Here is a 16,755-nt window from a genome sequence, read left to right as displayed (position 1 = left end):
ACATTGTGGGCGCTCTCATCGCTGTATATCATGCACAGCGCTGCACCGGGGCTAGGGGGGCTATAGCCCAGTCACAAATCTGTGAGCCCCAGTTAAGCCCCCTCAAGAGTACAGTAGAGCACAATACAGTACACTACGGTATAGCACATTATAGATATCTATGTTTTGGCCAAATAGAAGTCAATATTTGGGCTCTAAGGGTTGGAGCCCCCTGGCTGGCTATGCATCGCAATTTTCTCCCATTATTCCTGAAGTGTGCGCTTGTCCACTACCCACATGGTGGTCCTCTGTAGCATGGCACATGCAACTTTAAAATGGAGATAGTCTCAATGGCGCTGTCACAGACACCATAATGACAGATACAAAGACGAGACCTCTATCTTTATTGTGTTGGTTGGGACAATTTTTACTTATTTTGGACTTTAAAGAATCCCCATAGCTAACATATGGCTGGCTATCTTTCATTTGGACAAATGTACATCCCATCAAACATTTATTTTTGTCCCAAAACCATGATTTACACGTTTCTTGATATAGTAGATGTTCAGTAGTTACACTTCTTAAAAATACATGATATTTACCAAATGACTCACTAGTTTTCTCAAATTTTTGGAGACAGACTACTCACCATGTGGCTATGCTGGAGAGTAGTGCAATCCCATCACTTGGGGATATGTGTAGGGGTGTGGCTTAAGGCACATTCTTTTTTCTGTCTTTTAGTTAAATAAAGGTTAAATTATAAAAATAAAAATGTGTGTGTTTTGGTAGTGACATCAAAAGGTGGGACAGCGCTTTTTTGAGAAAGATGTTTAAAAATAAACAAAACTACTAATTAGATCATTATCTTTTAATGTAATAATATACCAACATGTTCTATTGAAATAATAGTGAGTTTAGGACTCAGGGTTTGGCACAACCACCTCTCAATATAAATAGGTGTATAAACAATGACTTTGTACGATATTCATTTAACAATATGTTTGTTATTGCTTTGGATTGAATCAGAATATATCATGATGTAAATAAATGTTTGGAGACTAATCTGATTTTTTTGGGGCGGGACTGCAATTTGCACCACTTCTGTAGATTCACCCAAAGTGGTTCCTCCTTTAAAAGTTGCGAGCTTACACCGCGGGACTTCATTGCTGCAGACCACCGCAAGGGGAAGTTAGAGCACTCATTATGCATTTGGGTCCCAAGGTTTTTATATGACCAATCATATCGAGTGGTTCCAATGACGGATTTGACGCGAGCCACCCGTCCCTGGTGACTTTCTTCAGCAAAGATGGCTGACAAAGCATTATGCTGGAAGCAAATTTAAGTAATTATAATGGCATAACGAGTCAAGCAAAACATGTAGAATTGAAAGGAATATGTTAGTTAATGTAGAGACAAACAACTGTGGATATTTTTTTGTCATAAAGTTAATTTACGAAAATCAGTCAGTCATATCCAATACCTGGTGTATCAAACTCCATTGTTTGAATGATGCATGTATTTATTACAATTATACACTTCAACAGTGTTTACCACTCCTGCTCCTGGGACATCAATGATTACACATTGTAACTATGCAAAAGACTAAACATGATTTAAGTAAAAGTAGATTTGTAATTTATATATACAGAATAAAAAACAGTACATCTTGCCAGCACGCCCAGAAGTGAGCCACTCAGTCGAAGAATGACGCGTGGACGAGGGCGAGGAATGAGATGGGAGTAACAATCCAGGCTATTTGCTCTGAGACCGGAATAATAATGTAATGAAACAAGCAGGGAGCAGGTTTTAAACCCTCAACATTCTAGCCCGAAGTCCAGCACGCTATCGACTGTGCCCAAATGTATTAATTAGGGTTGGGGCTGATTGTGGCTAAAAACACTATCAATTGGAATCTTCAAAAATGTGGAATGAGGAAAAAGTATTATTATTCTTTGTTCACAAGCGTAGCAGGATGGCTATTAGCTGAACAATAGACTATTCAACCTTTACTAAGGAATTGTCTAATAGCCGGTCTCCCGTGTGCCCTGCGGGGATTCTTTAGCCCAGTACTGTACTGTACTGCAGACCATCACGTTGTACAGCGCCATGTTTTCCGTTCCGTCCTAATGGAAACCCAGAGGGTTTTTTAGTTTTTTTCTTGGAATAGAAAAAACATAATATTAATTAAGTACCAGTCAAAAGTTTGGACACCTACTCATTCCAAGATTTTTCTTTTATTTTACTATGTTCTACATTGTAGAATAATAGTGAAGACATCAACTGTAGCAGGTCTAGCCCATCATGCAAATGTTTCCTATTAGCAAGATAATAGACTTTGTATAATCCGGCTACTGTGAAAATCCCTCAACTTGAAATGTATACGATGCTTAAGTACTCTAAAGTGTTGGTTTTCTAACTCAAAATAGCAGTACAGTATTTTTTCATCAACATATTTATGCTTTCATTAATAAAATAAGAAAAAAACATTCAAATGAGGATGTTTATATAAACTTCTAATGGGTCCAAGGTGTAGCTGGTGTAGAGTGTCAGGCGCAGGACGGCAGATAATCAACATACTTTTACTCAAAATGTCAAATATAAAAAGTAACAAATACACGCACACCATGACAGACTGAAAATACAATAAACAATCACTCACAAAAAATCATGGGGGAACAGAGGGTAAATACTGAACAAGTAATTGTGGGATTGAAATCAGGTGTGTAACACACACACCTCAAACAAAGCCACCTTGATGCGCGGCTCCAGCAGCGCACCGACACCAACCTCGGGGACGACCCGGAGGACGAGGCGATCCGGATGGATCCGGACAGGGCGATCCGGATGGAGACGGTGGAAATCCCGCAGCAACGAAGGGTCCAGGACGTCCTCCACTGGCACCCAGCATCTCTCCTCCAGACCGTACCCCTCCCAATCCACGAGGTACTGAAGGCCCCTCGCCCGACGCCTCGAGTCCAGGATAGCTCGAACAGCATACACCGGGGCCCCCTCGATGTCCAGAGGGTGCGGAGGAACCTCCCGCACCTCAGCTTCCTGGAGTGGACCAGCCACCACCGGCCTGAGGAGAGACACATGGAACGAGGGATTAATATGATAATCTGGGGGAAGCTGTAACCTGTAGCATACCTCGTTCAGTCTCCTCAGGACTTTAAATGGCCCCACAAACCGTGGACCCAGCTTCCGGCAGGGCAGGAGAGAGGGGCAGGTTTCGGGTCGAGAGCCAGACCCGGTCCCCCGGTGTGAACACCGGGGCCTCGCTGTGGTGGCGGTCAGTGACGTATTTTTGCCGCCTCAAGGCCCGTTGTAGGTCCACATGGGCGGCATCCCAGGTCTCCGAGCGCTTGAACCATTCCTCTACCGCAGGAACTTCGATCTGGCTCTGATGCCATGGTGCCAGAACCGGCTGCTACCCCAGTACGCACTGGAAAGGAGAGAGGTTAGTGGAGGAGTGGCGGAGTGAGTTTTGGGCCATCTCTGCCCAGGGGATGAATGCCGCCCACTCCCCCGGCCGGTCCTGGCAATATGATTGCAGAAACCTACCCACATCCTGGTTTACTCTCTCCACCTGCCCATTACTCTCAGGGTGAAAACCCGAGGTGAGGTTGACCGAGACCCCCAGACGTTCCATGAACGCTCTCCAGACCCTGGACGTGAACTGGGGACCTCGATCAGAAACTATGTCCTCAGGCACCCCGTAGTGCTTGAAGACATGAGTGAACAGGGCCTCCGAAGCCTGTAGGGTCGTAGGGAGACTGGGCAAAGGGAGGAGACGGCAGGACTTAGAAATACACAATGACCAGGATCGTGGTGTTGCCCTGTGAGAGAGGAAGATCCGTCACGAAGTCCACCGACAGGTGTGACCACGGCCGTTGTGGAACGGGTAGGAGTTGTAATTTCCCTCTGGGCAGGTGCCTGGGAGCCTTGCACTGGGCGTACACCGAGCAGGAGGAAACATAAACCCTCACGTCCTTGGCCAAGGTGGGCCACCAGTACTTCCCACTAAGGCAACGCACCATCCGCCCGATGCCAGGATGACCAGAGGAGGGTGATGTATGGGCCCAATAGATCAAACGGTCGCAGACAGAACGTACAGGCGCCCAGCTGGACACTGGGAGGAGTGGGATCTGTGCGTAACGCCCACTCGATGTCCGCATCCAACTCCCACACCGCTGGTGCCCCCAGGCAAGAAGCCGGAAGTATGGGAGTGTGATCCATGGACCGCTCCTCTGTGTCATACATCCGGGATAGTGTGTCTGACTTAGCGTTCTAGGAACCTGGTTTGTAGGCTAGGGTGAAAACAAAATGGGTAAAGAACATAGCCCACCTTGCCTGGCGAGGGTTCAATCTCCTCACCGCCCAGATGTACTCCAGATTGCAGTGGTCAGAAAAGATGAGAAAAGGGTGTTTAGCCCCCTCAAGCCAATGTCTCCACGCCTTCAGAGCCTTGACAACAGCCAACAACTCCCGGTCCCCCACATCATAGTTTCGCTCCGCCAGGCTGAGCTTCTTCGAAAAGAAGGCACAGGGGCGAAGCTTTGGTGGCGTGCCCGAGCGCTGAGAGAGCACAGCTCCTATCCCAGCCTCGGATGTGTCCACTTCCACTATGAACGCCAAAGAGGGATCCGGATGAGCCAGCACGGGAGCCGAGGTAAACAGAGCCTTCAGGTGACCAAACGCCCTGTCCGCCTCAACCGACCACTGCAGCCGCACCGGTCCTCCCTTCAGCAGTGAGGTAATGGGAGCTGCTACCTGACAAAACCCCTGGATAAACCTCCGTTGGGAGTTGGCCAATTACGTATGGCTGAAATGAGGTCACTCTCCATCTCCACCCCTGACGTGGAAATGTGGTACCCTAAGAAGGAGACAGACTGTTGGAAGAACAGACATTTCTCAGCCTTGACGTACAGGTCATGCTCCAACAGTCGTCCAAGCTCTCTGCGCACCATGGACACATGCTTGGCACGTCTAGTTTAGTATATCAGAATGTCATCAATATACACCACTACACCCTGCCCGTGCAGGTCCCAGAAAATCTCGTCAACAAAGGCCTGGAAGACTGATGGAGGATTCATAAACCTGTACAGCATGACGAGGTACTCATAGTGCCCTGAGGTGGTACTAAATGCCATCTTCCACTCGTCCCCCTCCCGGATACGGACCAGGTTGTAAGCGCTCCTGAGATCCAATTTTGTGAAGAAGCGCGCCCCGTGCATTGACTCTATCACACTGGCGATGAGAGGCAGCGGGTAGCTGTACCTCACCATGATCTGATTGATCCCTCGATAGTCAATACACGGGCGCAGACCCCCATCTTTCTTCTTCACAAAAAAGAAACTTGAGGAGGCAGGTGAAGTGGACGGCCAAATGTATCCCTGCCCCAGGGATTCAGAGACATATGTTTCCATAGCCACCATCTCCTCCTGTGACAGAGGATACACGTGACTCCTGGGAAGTGCTGCATCTACCAGGAGATTTATCACACAATCCCCCCGTCGATGAGGTGGTAATTTAGTCGCTCTCTTCTTACTGAAGGCGAGAGCCAAATCGGCATATTCTGATGGGATGTGCACGGTGGAGACCTGGTCTGGAATTTCCACCGTAGTCGCACCGATGGAAACCCCCACACACCTCTCTGAGCACTCTTGTGACCATCCCTTGAGAGCCCTCTGTTGCCACGAAATAGTGGGGTCATGAAAGGCCAACCAGGGTAAGCCCAGCACCACGGGAAACGCAGGAGAATCAATAAGGAAGAGACTGATTCTCTCCTCATGACCCTCCTGATGACCCTCGTCGAACACTGCCCGAAAGCGGCGGGTGAACTCTGCGTAATGATCCAACGCCGCATCTCCCTCACACCATACAGCGTTGGCCCACTCCAGGGCTTTGCCTGAGAGGCAGGAGATGAGGGCGGACACACTCTCACACCCCGAAGGAGCCGGGTGGACGGTCGCCAGGTAGAGCTCCAGTTGTAGTAGAAAACCCTGGCATCCGGCAGCCGTCCCATCATACTGCCTCGGGAGCGCGAGTCGAATCCCGCTGGGACCAGGGGAAAGAGGGGTGGACAGTGGGACCTGTTGTAGTGAGGCTGGTGGAGGCGCTGAAAAACCTCCTTTCTCCAAACGATCCATAGTCTGCAGCACGCGATCCATGGCAGTGCCCAGATGTTGCAACAAGGTCGCGTGCTGCTGAACGCGCTCCTCCACTGGAACATGGAGGGCGTCTGCTCCTGCTGACTCCATTTTTCGGGTGAGTGATTCTGTAATGGTCCTAGGTGTAGCTGGTGTAGAGAGTCAGGCGCAGGACGGCAGACATGAGTAATCAACGTACTTTTACTCAAAATGTCAAATATATAAAGTAACAAATACACACACACCATGACAGACCAAAAATACAATAAACAATCACTTACAAAAAACCATGGGGGAACAGAGGGTAAATACAGAACAAGTAATTGTGGGATTGAAATCAGGTGTGTAAGACAAAGACAAAACAAATGGAAAATGAAAAGTGGATCGGCGGTGGCTAGAAGGCCAGTGACGTCGACCGCCGAACGCCGCCCGAACAAGGAGAGGGACTGACTTCGGCGGAAGTCGTGACAAAACTACATTTTAGTCGCACTTCCACCCAGCTCCAAGATCACAGGTAAAACCTTGTTGAGATGATTGTATTTTTTGCATTGTTTTATTGTAAATTTCTCTAGCCAAAACATCTTGATGGCCTTGACCAGTTCATCTTTGCTTGTCGGCTTGGCACAGCTCAAATTAATGTTTTCAGTTGATGCCAAACAAGTTAGATCGGGTTTAAATCAGGAGACCTACATGTAGAGATGAAAAAAATATTTCTAGATGTACTGTAGGCCTACCGAAGGTGTTTTCATTTATCTTTTTATTTTTATTTAACCTTTATTTTACTACATAAACGTCTACTTACTCTGCTGGCGTCTTGACCCAGTTCATGCCGTCATTTGCAATGCAAACCCAGGCAGCAGTGTGTTTGGGACATTGTCTGCATTTGGAGAAGAAAAAAAGACATTTAGCCTAACATCCCAAATTAGGTACAATAATATAAATATACATGTAAATAGGCCTAAACCTAACAAAATATTGCTATAATCCTACCTTGAAAGAAACGATGTGTACCCAGAAACACCTTTCTGACATAGGGTCCAGCATATCTCTTGACGATTTCTTCCTCAAAGAAATCTCGAGCCATGATACCTGAAAAGGAGGCAAGAGTGAATTATTGTGGAACACATAACAGTCTGTGAGGTGTAGGCTACAATATTTGATGTACCTTTTGCTTTGTAAATATCCAAACTTACCATCAAAAATCAAATATGGGCCTGGTCCCCGGCGAGAAATTGCCCCCCACACATGTAGTTTGAGCGGATGCTTGGGACTCAGCTTGCTTGATCTTCTTCCTTTTTTTCTGTAGCAATTTTGAGCAAATTGCTCAAGGGCCACGGTTGATTTGTCTGTGAAGATGACATTATTGAATGTCTCACCAGTTTTGATCCATGCCTGGGCCTGCAGGACACGAAGTTCTTTGTTTGTCAGACGAATCATTGGGTCGAAACTACAGAACAGTATATATATATATATAATTTCTTGCCGAGCCTTTCCATAAGTCTTCAACTGTCTTCTGACTGTAATTAGAGCGATGTTGTGCCATGATGCCAGCAGATTACAGATTGCCTTTGCAATCACTCATCATCTTCATGAATATAAGCAAGTGATGTCTGCTAAATAATCAAGTTAGGTTTCTCCAGAAATAAATAATTCTAAATAACAAACTGCCTTTATTTACAAATGAGTGAGAATGTCTCACCCCATGTTCAAGAACTGCCTTTTTCTCACTCACTCTAAGTCAAATGTAAACGAAATCTCCAAAATGTTGTTACTTTTTAACCTGTTGGGTCTAGGGGGCAGCATTTGCACGTCTGGATAAAAAAAATGTACCCGATTTAATCTGGTTACTAATCCTACCCAGTAACTAGAATATGCATATACTTATTATATATGGATAGAAAACACTCTAAAGTTTCTAAAACTGTTTGAATGGTGTCTGTGAGTATAACAGAACTCATTTGGCAGGCAAAACCCTGAGACATTTTCTGACAGGAAGTGGATACCTGATGTGTTGTATTGACTTTAAACCTATCCCATTGAAAAACACAGGGGCTTAGGAATATTTTGGCACTTCCTATTGCTTCCACTAGATGTCACCAGCCTTTACAAAGTGTTTTGAGTCTTCTGGAGGGAGATCTGACCGAACAAGAGCCATGGAACGATGATGTCCCATTAGACACCTGGCGCGAGTTCATGTTGGGTACCCTCGTTCCAATACGTTATAAAAGAGTATGCATTCGTCCACCTTGAATATTATTCATGTTCTGGTTAAAAAGGCCCTAATGATTTATGCTATACAACGTTTGACATGTTTGAACGAACGGAAATATATTTTTTCCCCTCGTTCATGACGAGAAGTCCGGCTGGCTTACATCATGTGCTAACGAGACGGAGATTTTTGGACATAAATGATGAGCTTTTTTGAACAAAACTACATTCGTTATGGACCTGTGATACCTGGAAGTGACATCTGATGAAGAGAATCAAAGGTAATGGATTATTTACATAGTATTTTCGATTTTAGATCTCCCCAACATGACGTCTAGTCTGTATCGCAACGCGTATTTTTCTGGGCGCAGTGCTCAGATTATTGCAAAGTGTGATTTCCCAGTAAGGTTATTTTTAAATCTGGCAAGTTGATTGAGTTCAAGAGATGTAAATCTATAATTCTTTAAATGACAATATAATATTTTACCAATGTTTTCTAATTTTAATTATTTAATTTGTGACGCTGACTTGACTGCCGGTTATTGGAGGGAAACGATTTCCTCAACATCAATGCCATAGTAAAACGCTGTTTTTGGATATAAATATGAACTTGATAGAACTAAAAATGCATGCATTGTCTAACATAATGTCCTAGGAGTGTCATCTGATGGAGATTGTAAAAGGTTAGTGCATCATTTTAGCTGGTTTTATGGTTTTGGTGACCCTGTCTTTGACTTGACAAAACATTACACACAACTCTTGTAAATGTACTGTCCTAACATACTCTAAATTTATGCTTTCGCCGTAAAACCTTTTTGAAATCGTAAAACGTGGTTAGATTAAGGAGATGTTTATCTTTCAAATGGTGTAAAATAGTTGTATTTTTGAAAAATTTGAATTTTGACATTTATTTGGATTCAAATTTGCCGCTCTTGAAATGCACCTGCTGTTGATGGAGTGCACCACGGGTGGCACGCTAGCGTCCCACCTAGCCCCAAGAGGTTAAACAAAGCGATTATTATTATTAATTCATTTAGAATTATATAAAAGCCCCTTAGGATCTGTGAGAATATCTAATGGAAAATGCCCCTTAGATATTAATTTAGAGTCCTCCAATCCTCTAAATGTAATTATTGGTGGAGAGTCACATAATCGATTTATTATTATTTTTCTTCAATATACTGTAGGCCTACCATAGGTAAAATGTGTCTCACTAGTGTTTAGTAATGTGCTGTTAAAAATGGTGTAGGTCTTATTTAAATGACATATTGAAGTTAGAAGCAAAAGCCTACAACTATTTTAGCACCGTTTCCCGCTGCTCTGAGGCAAGCATGGTGACTGGTCTTGATTAGTCAATTCGATTTTTATTTTCACTTAATCTCCGTTTGGGTATTGGTTAGACAAGAATTAGAAAATTAGGGTGCAGAAATGTTATGCTCTTAGTGTAACCTTTATTTAACTAGGCAAGTCAGTTAAGAACAAATTCTTATTTACAAGGATAGCCTACTCCTTCCTCCCATCCTAACGGAAACCCTGATGGTTTCATTTTTCTCTGAATAGAAACACCATAATATTAATCAAATTAATTAAGCCACATTTCTTAAAATCAATCCCATATACTATGTTATTACAAAACAAGGTTTTACATTCTCTGGTAATGCCAATACAGAAGACTATCAAATGCTTTTCAAAGAAGCCTTCTGGTGGTCAAACTAGACTTAACTTGCATTAACAGAAAAAATGGCTGACAAATAGATAACGTGCCACAGAATGCTGCAGCAGCCCTCAAGGTGTGCCGCAGTATGACACAACTTTAAAGGAGGAACCACTGTAGGTGCCCCAAAAGCACTGATCCAAGGTCAGTTTTACTCATTACCTCATAAAACATGCAATTTGGAGTTTGGTATGGTACACTGATCCTAGATCCCGTTAGTCCCACGGTATTGCACCCATGTGCTGACAATAATACACTAGCACTGAGCTGAAGTCCTAAAGACAATGTCATGATTTTCCAGCCAGCTCCAGGCACAGGCAGAGCCTGACTGGGGCTGGAGGATCCATACTGGATCTGTCTGCATTGCCAGGTTGGATTACCCAGGAGGGACTTGTGTGCACTGGTGCGATCATCAGTTACCAGTGCTCTCACCATCCCACAGCGCTATACAGAGGCCAGGACATGGACACTATAGCTGTACTGAATCTGAAAGCAAATGCTCTGTTTGGTATTGTAGGGTATAGGAGCACATTCAAAAAGATACATTCCAAAATATTAAAAGGGGTGCAACCAGACAAAGTTGCACACTATCATACTCCCATGTATTTCTTGATAGCTTGAAACAATGTTGCTGCAGGCAGTATCTACACTAGGGTTGCCAGTTTATATGTCGTTACAGTATGTAGAGAGTGTAGATAGTGGCTTACCTTTGTCCAGAGAGGAGTCTGGGGTGCTGAACTCCATGAGGCTGCTGATGTCACTCTTGTAGCAGAGGTCGGTGGCTGGCGGGTTCTGCTTCTGGTGTACAGAGGGATCTGTAGGAGAGGACAGTTTTCCTTGGTTTAGAACACACTTGAATTTTGGTAGGCGGTGACTGTGTGTACGTTAATGCATGTGCGTGCATGGGTGCGAGGGGATTGTTGATAACAATGGCAGTAGATAGATCGATGGCATAACATTGTTTACGTACAAGAGTTAGTATGTGTTGGTTTGCCTTTAATGACTACAACTGTAACGGGCGTCATATAGAGGAGACCAAGGCGCAGCGTGTTCAGTGCTCATCGTTTATATTTTAATGAAAACAAACACTAGACAAAATAAACAAAATGACAGCCAACAGTTCCGTCAGGTTATACAAACTAAACCGAAAGCACAACACAAACACGATGGGAAAACCGCACTAACGTCGTTGCCACCCACAGGGAAGGAATTACACACACGGAGGAGAAACCTTGACTCCGCAAACTACTGAGCAAAATGCCCACGGTAAACACATACCGTAATCAACAAAACAAATCCCGTGGTGCAGGCACGCACCCCTTACAAGCACAATACACAGCAATAATCACGCACACAACCTAACCTGCAGCGGGGAAATATAAACCCACCAAAATCAGCTAAACTAAACACAGGTGTGAAAAACTAGACAGAACTAGACGAAAAGGAAAATGGGATCGGTGGCAGCTAGTAGGCCGGCGACGACGACCGCCGAGCACCGCCCGAACAGGGAGAGGAGCCACCTTCGGTGGAAGTCGTGACAACAACAGATAAGGATTTTTAAGGAAGAATGATGAAGAGTGTGTGTGTGTGAACATTGTGTGTTTGCATGTGTATGCTTCCACGTGTGTGTGTGTGTGTGTGTGTGTGTGTGTGTGTGTGTGTGTGTGTGTGTGTGTGTGTGTGTGTGTGTGTGTGTGTGTGTGTGTGTGTGTGCGCATTGGTACACAAAGCGTGTAGGTGGAAATGAGAATTGGTAGAAGAAATACAGTGCCTGTGTTATAGGAAGGAAGTGATGAATGCAACCACACTAAACATTCATCATCTTGAACGATTCCTGTCAATGCAAACCAATGACCAATAACTGTCCCTCCTCTCAAACCAACACGCATGTATGTATAGGCTAATAAGTAGTGTTAACCATAGTACTGCACCATTTGTCATCAGGATTACTGAGTACTTCTTAGCATTTATACCGACTGTTGAGGTATAAGCAACATTAGCATTTCATAACCAGAAAAGCAAGTGGGCCTTGTTAGTCATACATACAGAACAATATGTATGTAATACGAATGCATATACGCACATGCATGCTCACACGTGCACACTCGAACACACACACACCACTGCTGTGATTTTACATCACCCAGGATAATGGTTAGATCCACAGTAACATCTGTGTCCTCCTTCTGCCGTTCTTCTCTTCCTCTCCTCCACCTCCATCCCCATCCCCATCTACCCACCACCGCCTATTAATGCCTTGTTATCGGGCTGAATTAATTGCAGTGATTGAACACAGATGTAGGAGATTAATAAATAGATCTGGGGGGATGCAGCATGTTGTCCTTATGGAGAGATCACTCCTCTTGCCTCTCTATATCAGCCTGTCTGTGCCCTTGGCGACTGCTCTTTATCAGTGAGCATAAGGTGGATGAGGGAAAAGTTAAGTATGGCCCTTGAAGTGAGTGGTCTAAGGAAAATGGCACTATTTGGGTTGAGGAGCAGACCCTATGAGAAAGCACTGGCTAGTGCCCTAGATCAGGTGAGAAATTATTCTAGAGGCAGTAGACAAGTGCTATATATGGGGTGAGAATCTTATGTGCCAAGGATCTTTAGTGCGGTTTATCCACAGATGTAAAGATAGAAATACAAAGGTGTAGCGTTCAAGAGACCTAGGAGCACTAGCCTGTGAAAGTAGAGATAGCTGGGCTAAAGCTTTTGTTTATTGTCGAATACATATGTAACAGTTTAGCTTCCATCCCTCTCCTCGCCCCAACCTGGGCTTGAACCAGGGACACTCTGCACACATCAACAACTGACACCCCACGAAGCATCGTTACCCATCGCGCCACAAAGCCACGGCCCTTGCAGAGCAAGGGGAACAACTACTTCAGGTCTCAGAGCGAGTGACGTCACCCGATTGAAACGCTATTAGCGTGCACCACCGCTAACTAGCCATTTCACATCGGTTACATATACACAGAACTTATGCGTCTTTGAAAGAATCCCATTTTGTGGAAAATGGAGTCATTGGGTACCCTCCTGGATCAATGTATTTTCAGCTAATTGTAAAACAGTAAGAGAAGGTATGCATGAATAGGACTGTTTCTGTGTCTGGACATGTGTGTATATGTGCATGTAAATGTATGAACAAGACAGCATAATATGCCTTGTGTGTGTAAAAATGTGCATACTCATACAATTTATAATTCTAACCATCACCGAAACACTAGCCCTTTATTCACAGTAAGATAATGTAGGCTGTACAGCAAACTATAGTATCATGACACTAGGTGAGACCCAAATGCAGACACAGGAGGCAGATGGTTGGAGTTTAAGATGTTTAATAAATCCAAAGAGAATGGTCGTGGACAGGAAAAGGTCATAACCAGATCAGAGTCCAGGAGGTACAGAGGGGCAGGCAGGCTCGAGGTCAGGGCAGGCAGAATGGTCAGGCAGGCGGGTACAGAGTCCAGAACAGGCAAGCGTCAAAACCGGGAGGACTAGAAAAAGGAGAAAATGCAAAGCAGGAAACCAGGAAAAACCACTGGTAGGCTTGGACATACAAGACAAACTGGCACAGAGAGACAGGAAACAGGGATAAATACACTGGGGAAAACAAGCGACACCTGGAGGGGGTGGAGACAATGAGGACAGGTAAAACAGATCAGGATGTGACATATAGATTAGAAACCCCATACATACTTCTCACTGCTAATAGTTGCGCATTCCTAAGTGGCACAATAACAGCGTTTCAAATCATAACTTAAAATGAGTGGGAGAGGATAGCTGGGTAGAAGTGGGAGCACGTAAGGAGGGCAATTTGACAGTTAGCATTTCCTTGTTGCCTTGTCCTCTCAGTGCACCTACACAAGGCTGCGATGAAGGATGAATTCTTATTCAAACCTGAGCTGCAGACTATCATTTAAATCATGCTGTTTTGGCTAATTTATTCAGCCTGTGAGACGGCAGAATCACTTTCACCGCTCCCTCTCTTCCTCCTCCCTCTCTTCTTTCTCTGTTTATCTTTCTCTCTCTCTCTACACAGCTGCAATATAAGCCTTCAAAGACACCACTCACATATTATCGCCAACAAGTGTGGATATCTGCCACAGGGAGTAAAGGCAGATAAGTAATTTTCAGCAGAAGGCAGAAAGTGAGAAACACGTGCCTTCAGACCACTAACGATGCATCCATTAGACATATGGAATTCAAGACAAAAGAAAGGGAAAAACTCCACTCTCCTAGTTTACTTGTTTGTTTTTGTGTGTGGTAGGTGCAACGCAAATGAAAGCTGATTGAGAGACTTCTAAATCAAAAATAATATTGGTTTACCAGTAATTCGATCAACTGAATATGAAAGGAGCCATCTACAGTATACAGTATGACTTTGACTTCTAAGTGTGTCACAACGAAAACCTGATCAATGGGATCATCTTACTTAAAATGCATAGAACAAATATGAACATCTACATAATTTTCTCTAGACATTTTTGTCCTAAATATACTATATTTTTATGATGATGTGCTTTCACCAGAAACTGGAAATATACGCCTGAGAAATGCAATAAAGATATGTTCCTACTAGACCAGTATACTACGTATTCTAGATTAAAATATTTCTCTGCAGAGACATACAATCAATGTAGCTGACTATGATTGCGTAATTGTGATTTAAAAGTGAAAATTAGCACTGCTCTACAAAACATGCCACATCACTTCAGCGGCAAGCCATATATTTCATTATCAATAATGGGCCATTTAACAAGTAAAGCACACTACTGAGAGAAAAAAGTAATTTCTCTCTGATGAAATAAATAATGATTTCCTTACAGCGAGAGAAACAAGATTCACACCCCATGTGGCTTCGTAATGCAATTATACAAATTACTATATTGATGCAGAACAGGGTGTCAACAGAGAACTCTCCTATTCTCCCCGTTCTGTCAACACCATGTTAGCTACAGAAACAATAATTTGTGTTTTTGTGTCATGCACATTCAGATTATGCTGCAAAGGGAAAGTATAGACATACAGTAAGGCTTAACTTGAACATTCACTCAGTTTATAATTTGTAACCTTAAAACAAAATATTTAGGCTCTCTCTCTCTGAGACAGAAATATAGGAACAAATAAAAGCATTATCTTCTATTAAGTTTGAGGAACAGTAGATCAAGAATAGAGCTCGCCTTATAAGTTCTCCTCACATCAGAAGAGCTTCCCAAATCCCTACCTTGTTTGTCCTCTCTTGAAAGCCTCTATCAACTGTTTCAAGTTCATATTTCATGGCAACTTAAGTATGGAGATTCAGCTCTCTCAACCACAAGGACCCCCGTTACCTCCGTTTCACTGAGCCACTTCACCGCTGGAGGAAGATTAAAACAAACGCACAGTTAAAGATAAATAATTATCCAAATAAACTATTCTCCTGAAACAGAGGTGACTGGCTGTGCTTCCTTTTCCTCTCACAATAAACTGTATGGTAGAGAGAGATAGAAAGAGACCAGTTCTGTCAGTTGCACACACTACAGGCTACCAGGTTGGGATTTGTCGTTGTTGTGGCTCGGACACCAAATACTCACTTTAACAGACACCAAGAACTGGCTTCAATGCAATTTACGGAATAAGGCCAAATTACACTCATCGACTTCCAAAATGGGTATTCATGCTGCATCCAAGTTGGGTGTTCATTGCTTGGAGGGCTATCCTCTTCTTTATGCCATTTACATACTGTAGCAGCAAATTGCTTTGTTTGAGTGTGCACTGGCAACACCGTATGTGTGGCAGTGTCAAAACACACTTCACTCTAATCCCTTTGAAAACAATAAAATGATGCATGTTGACCGTTGGCAAACTGAGGGATAGCCTTAAGTGCCTTTACTTCACTGTCCATACTCTTTTTCTTTCTCTCTCGCTTAACCCTATATTTTTCTCTCTTATCCCCATATCTTCTCCTCCTCTCTCTCCCTACCTGTAGTTCTGTGTCCATAACCCCCTCCCACCACCCGCTGCTCTCTCCCCATCTCAGTCCAGGTTTGCCAGAAGGCCTGACTGTCACCACACATGTACTTCAAGGCATATATACAGTCAATACAGAGCTGCACCAGAAGAGTACCATTCTAATGCTAACATCTAACTGAACACCTGTGGGTAAAGACGTAAAGTTGTCTGGTTTCTAGACAAGTCAGGCGAGAGTTTGCCAAAATTATCCCTAGCAAATGTGTCACTTTATTTGTCTTGACAACCAAGCCACATAGTTTGTGAGAGAGTGCTGATTATAAAATCAATGTTTGTCTGTTTGTGAACAAATGAAGTACTTTGCTGTTCTATGAGTGGCGTGGGTCTGGGTTGTCGAGAGAAATACAAAATGAAAATTGTAAAATCAATGGTTGTCTGTGCGTGAACAAACAGAAGTACCACATTAGCTACAAAGCTTTGAGGAAACTCACTCCAAACGTGTAAGTCAGGCAGTAAGAGTGGAGCCAGCAAACCAACATTGGTTCTGTGAAAGTTTCCAGAACATTCGTTAGGTTGCGGCAAATGTTCTCATAACACAAAAACTATCCAGCCGCAGTGATAATTATAGAATGTTTGTATAAAATATTCGCCTGATGTTGCAAGAACATTCCCAGAACACATTTCGTCTGTTCTTTAAATGTTCTCAGAAGGTTTCATTAGGTTGTGGGAACATTGTGTGGACATGACAAG

General features: G+C 43.8%; 1 pseudogene; it reads right to left on the bottom strand.

The window, feature by feature from the left end:
* LOC106567389 (kazrin-like) overlaps nucleotides 1-16,755 on the bottom strand; it is a 215,685-nt pseudogene that overhangs the window by 153,572 nt on the left and 45,358 nt on the right.

Source organism: Salmo salar, chromosome ssa13 (genome assembly GCF_905237065.1).
Source record: "Salmo salar chromosome ssa13, Ssal_v3.1, whole genome shotgun sequence".
NCBI lineage: Eukaryota > Metazoa > Chordata > Actinopteri > Salmoniformes > Salmonidae > Salmo > Salmo salar.
This window is presented reverse-complemented; position numbering and strand designations above follow the sequence as displayed.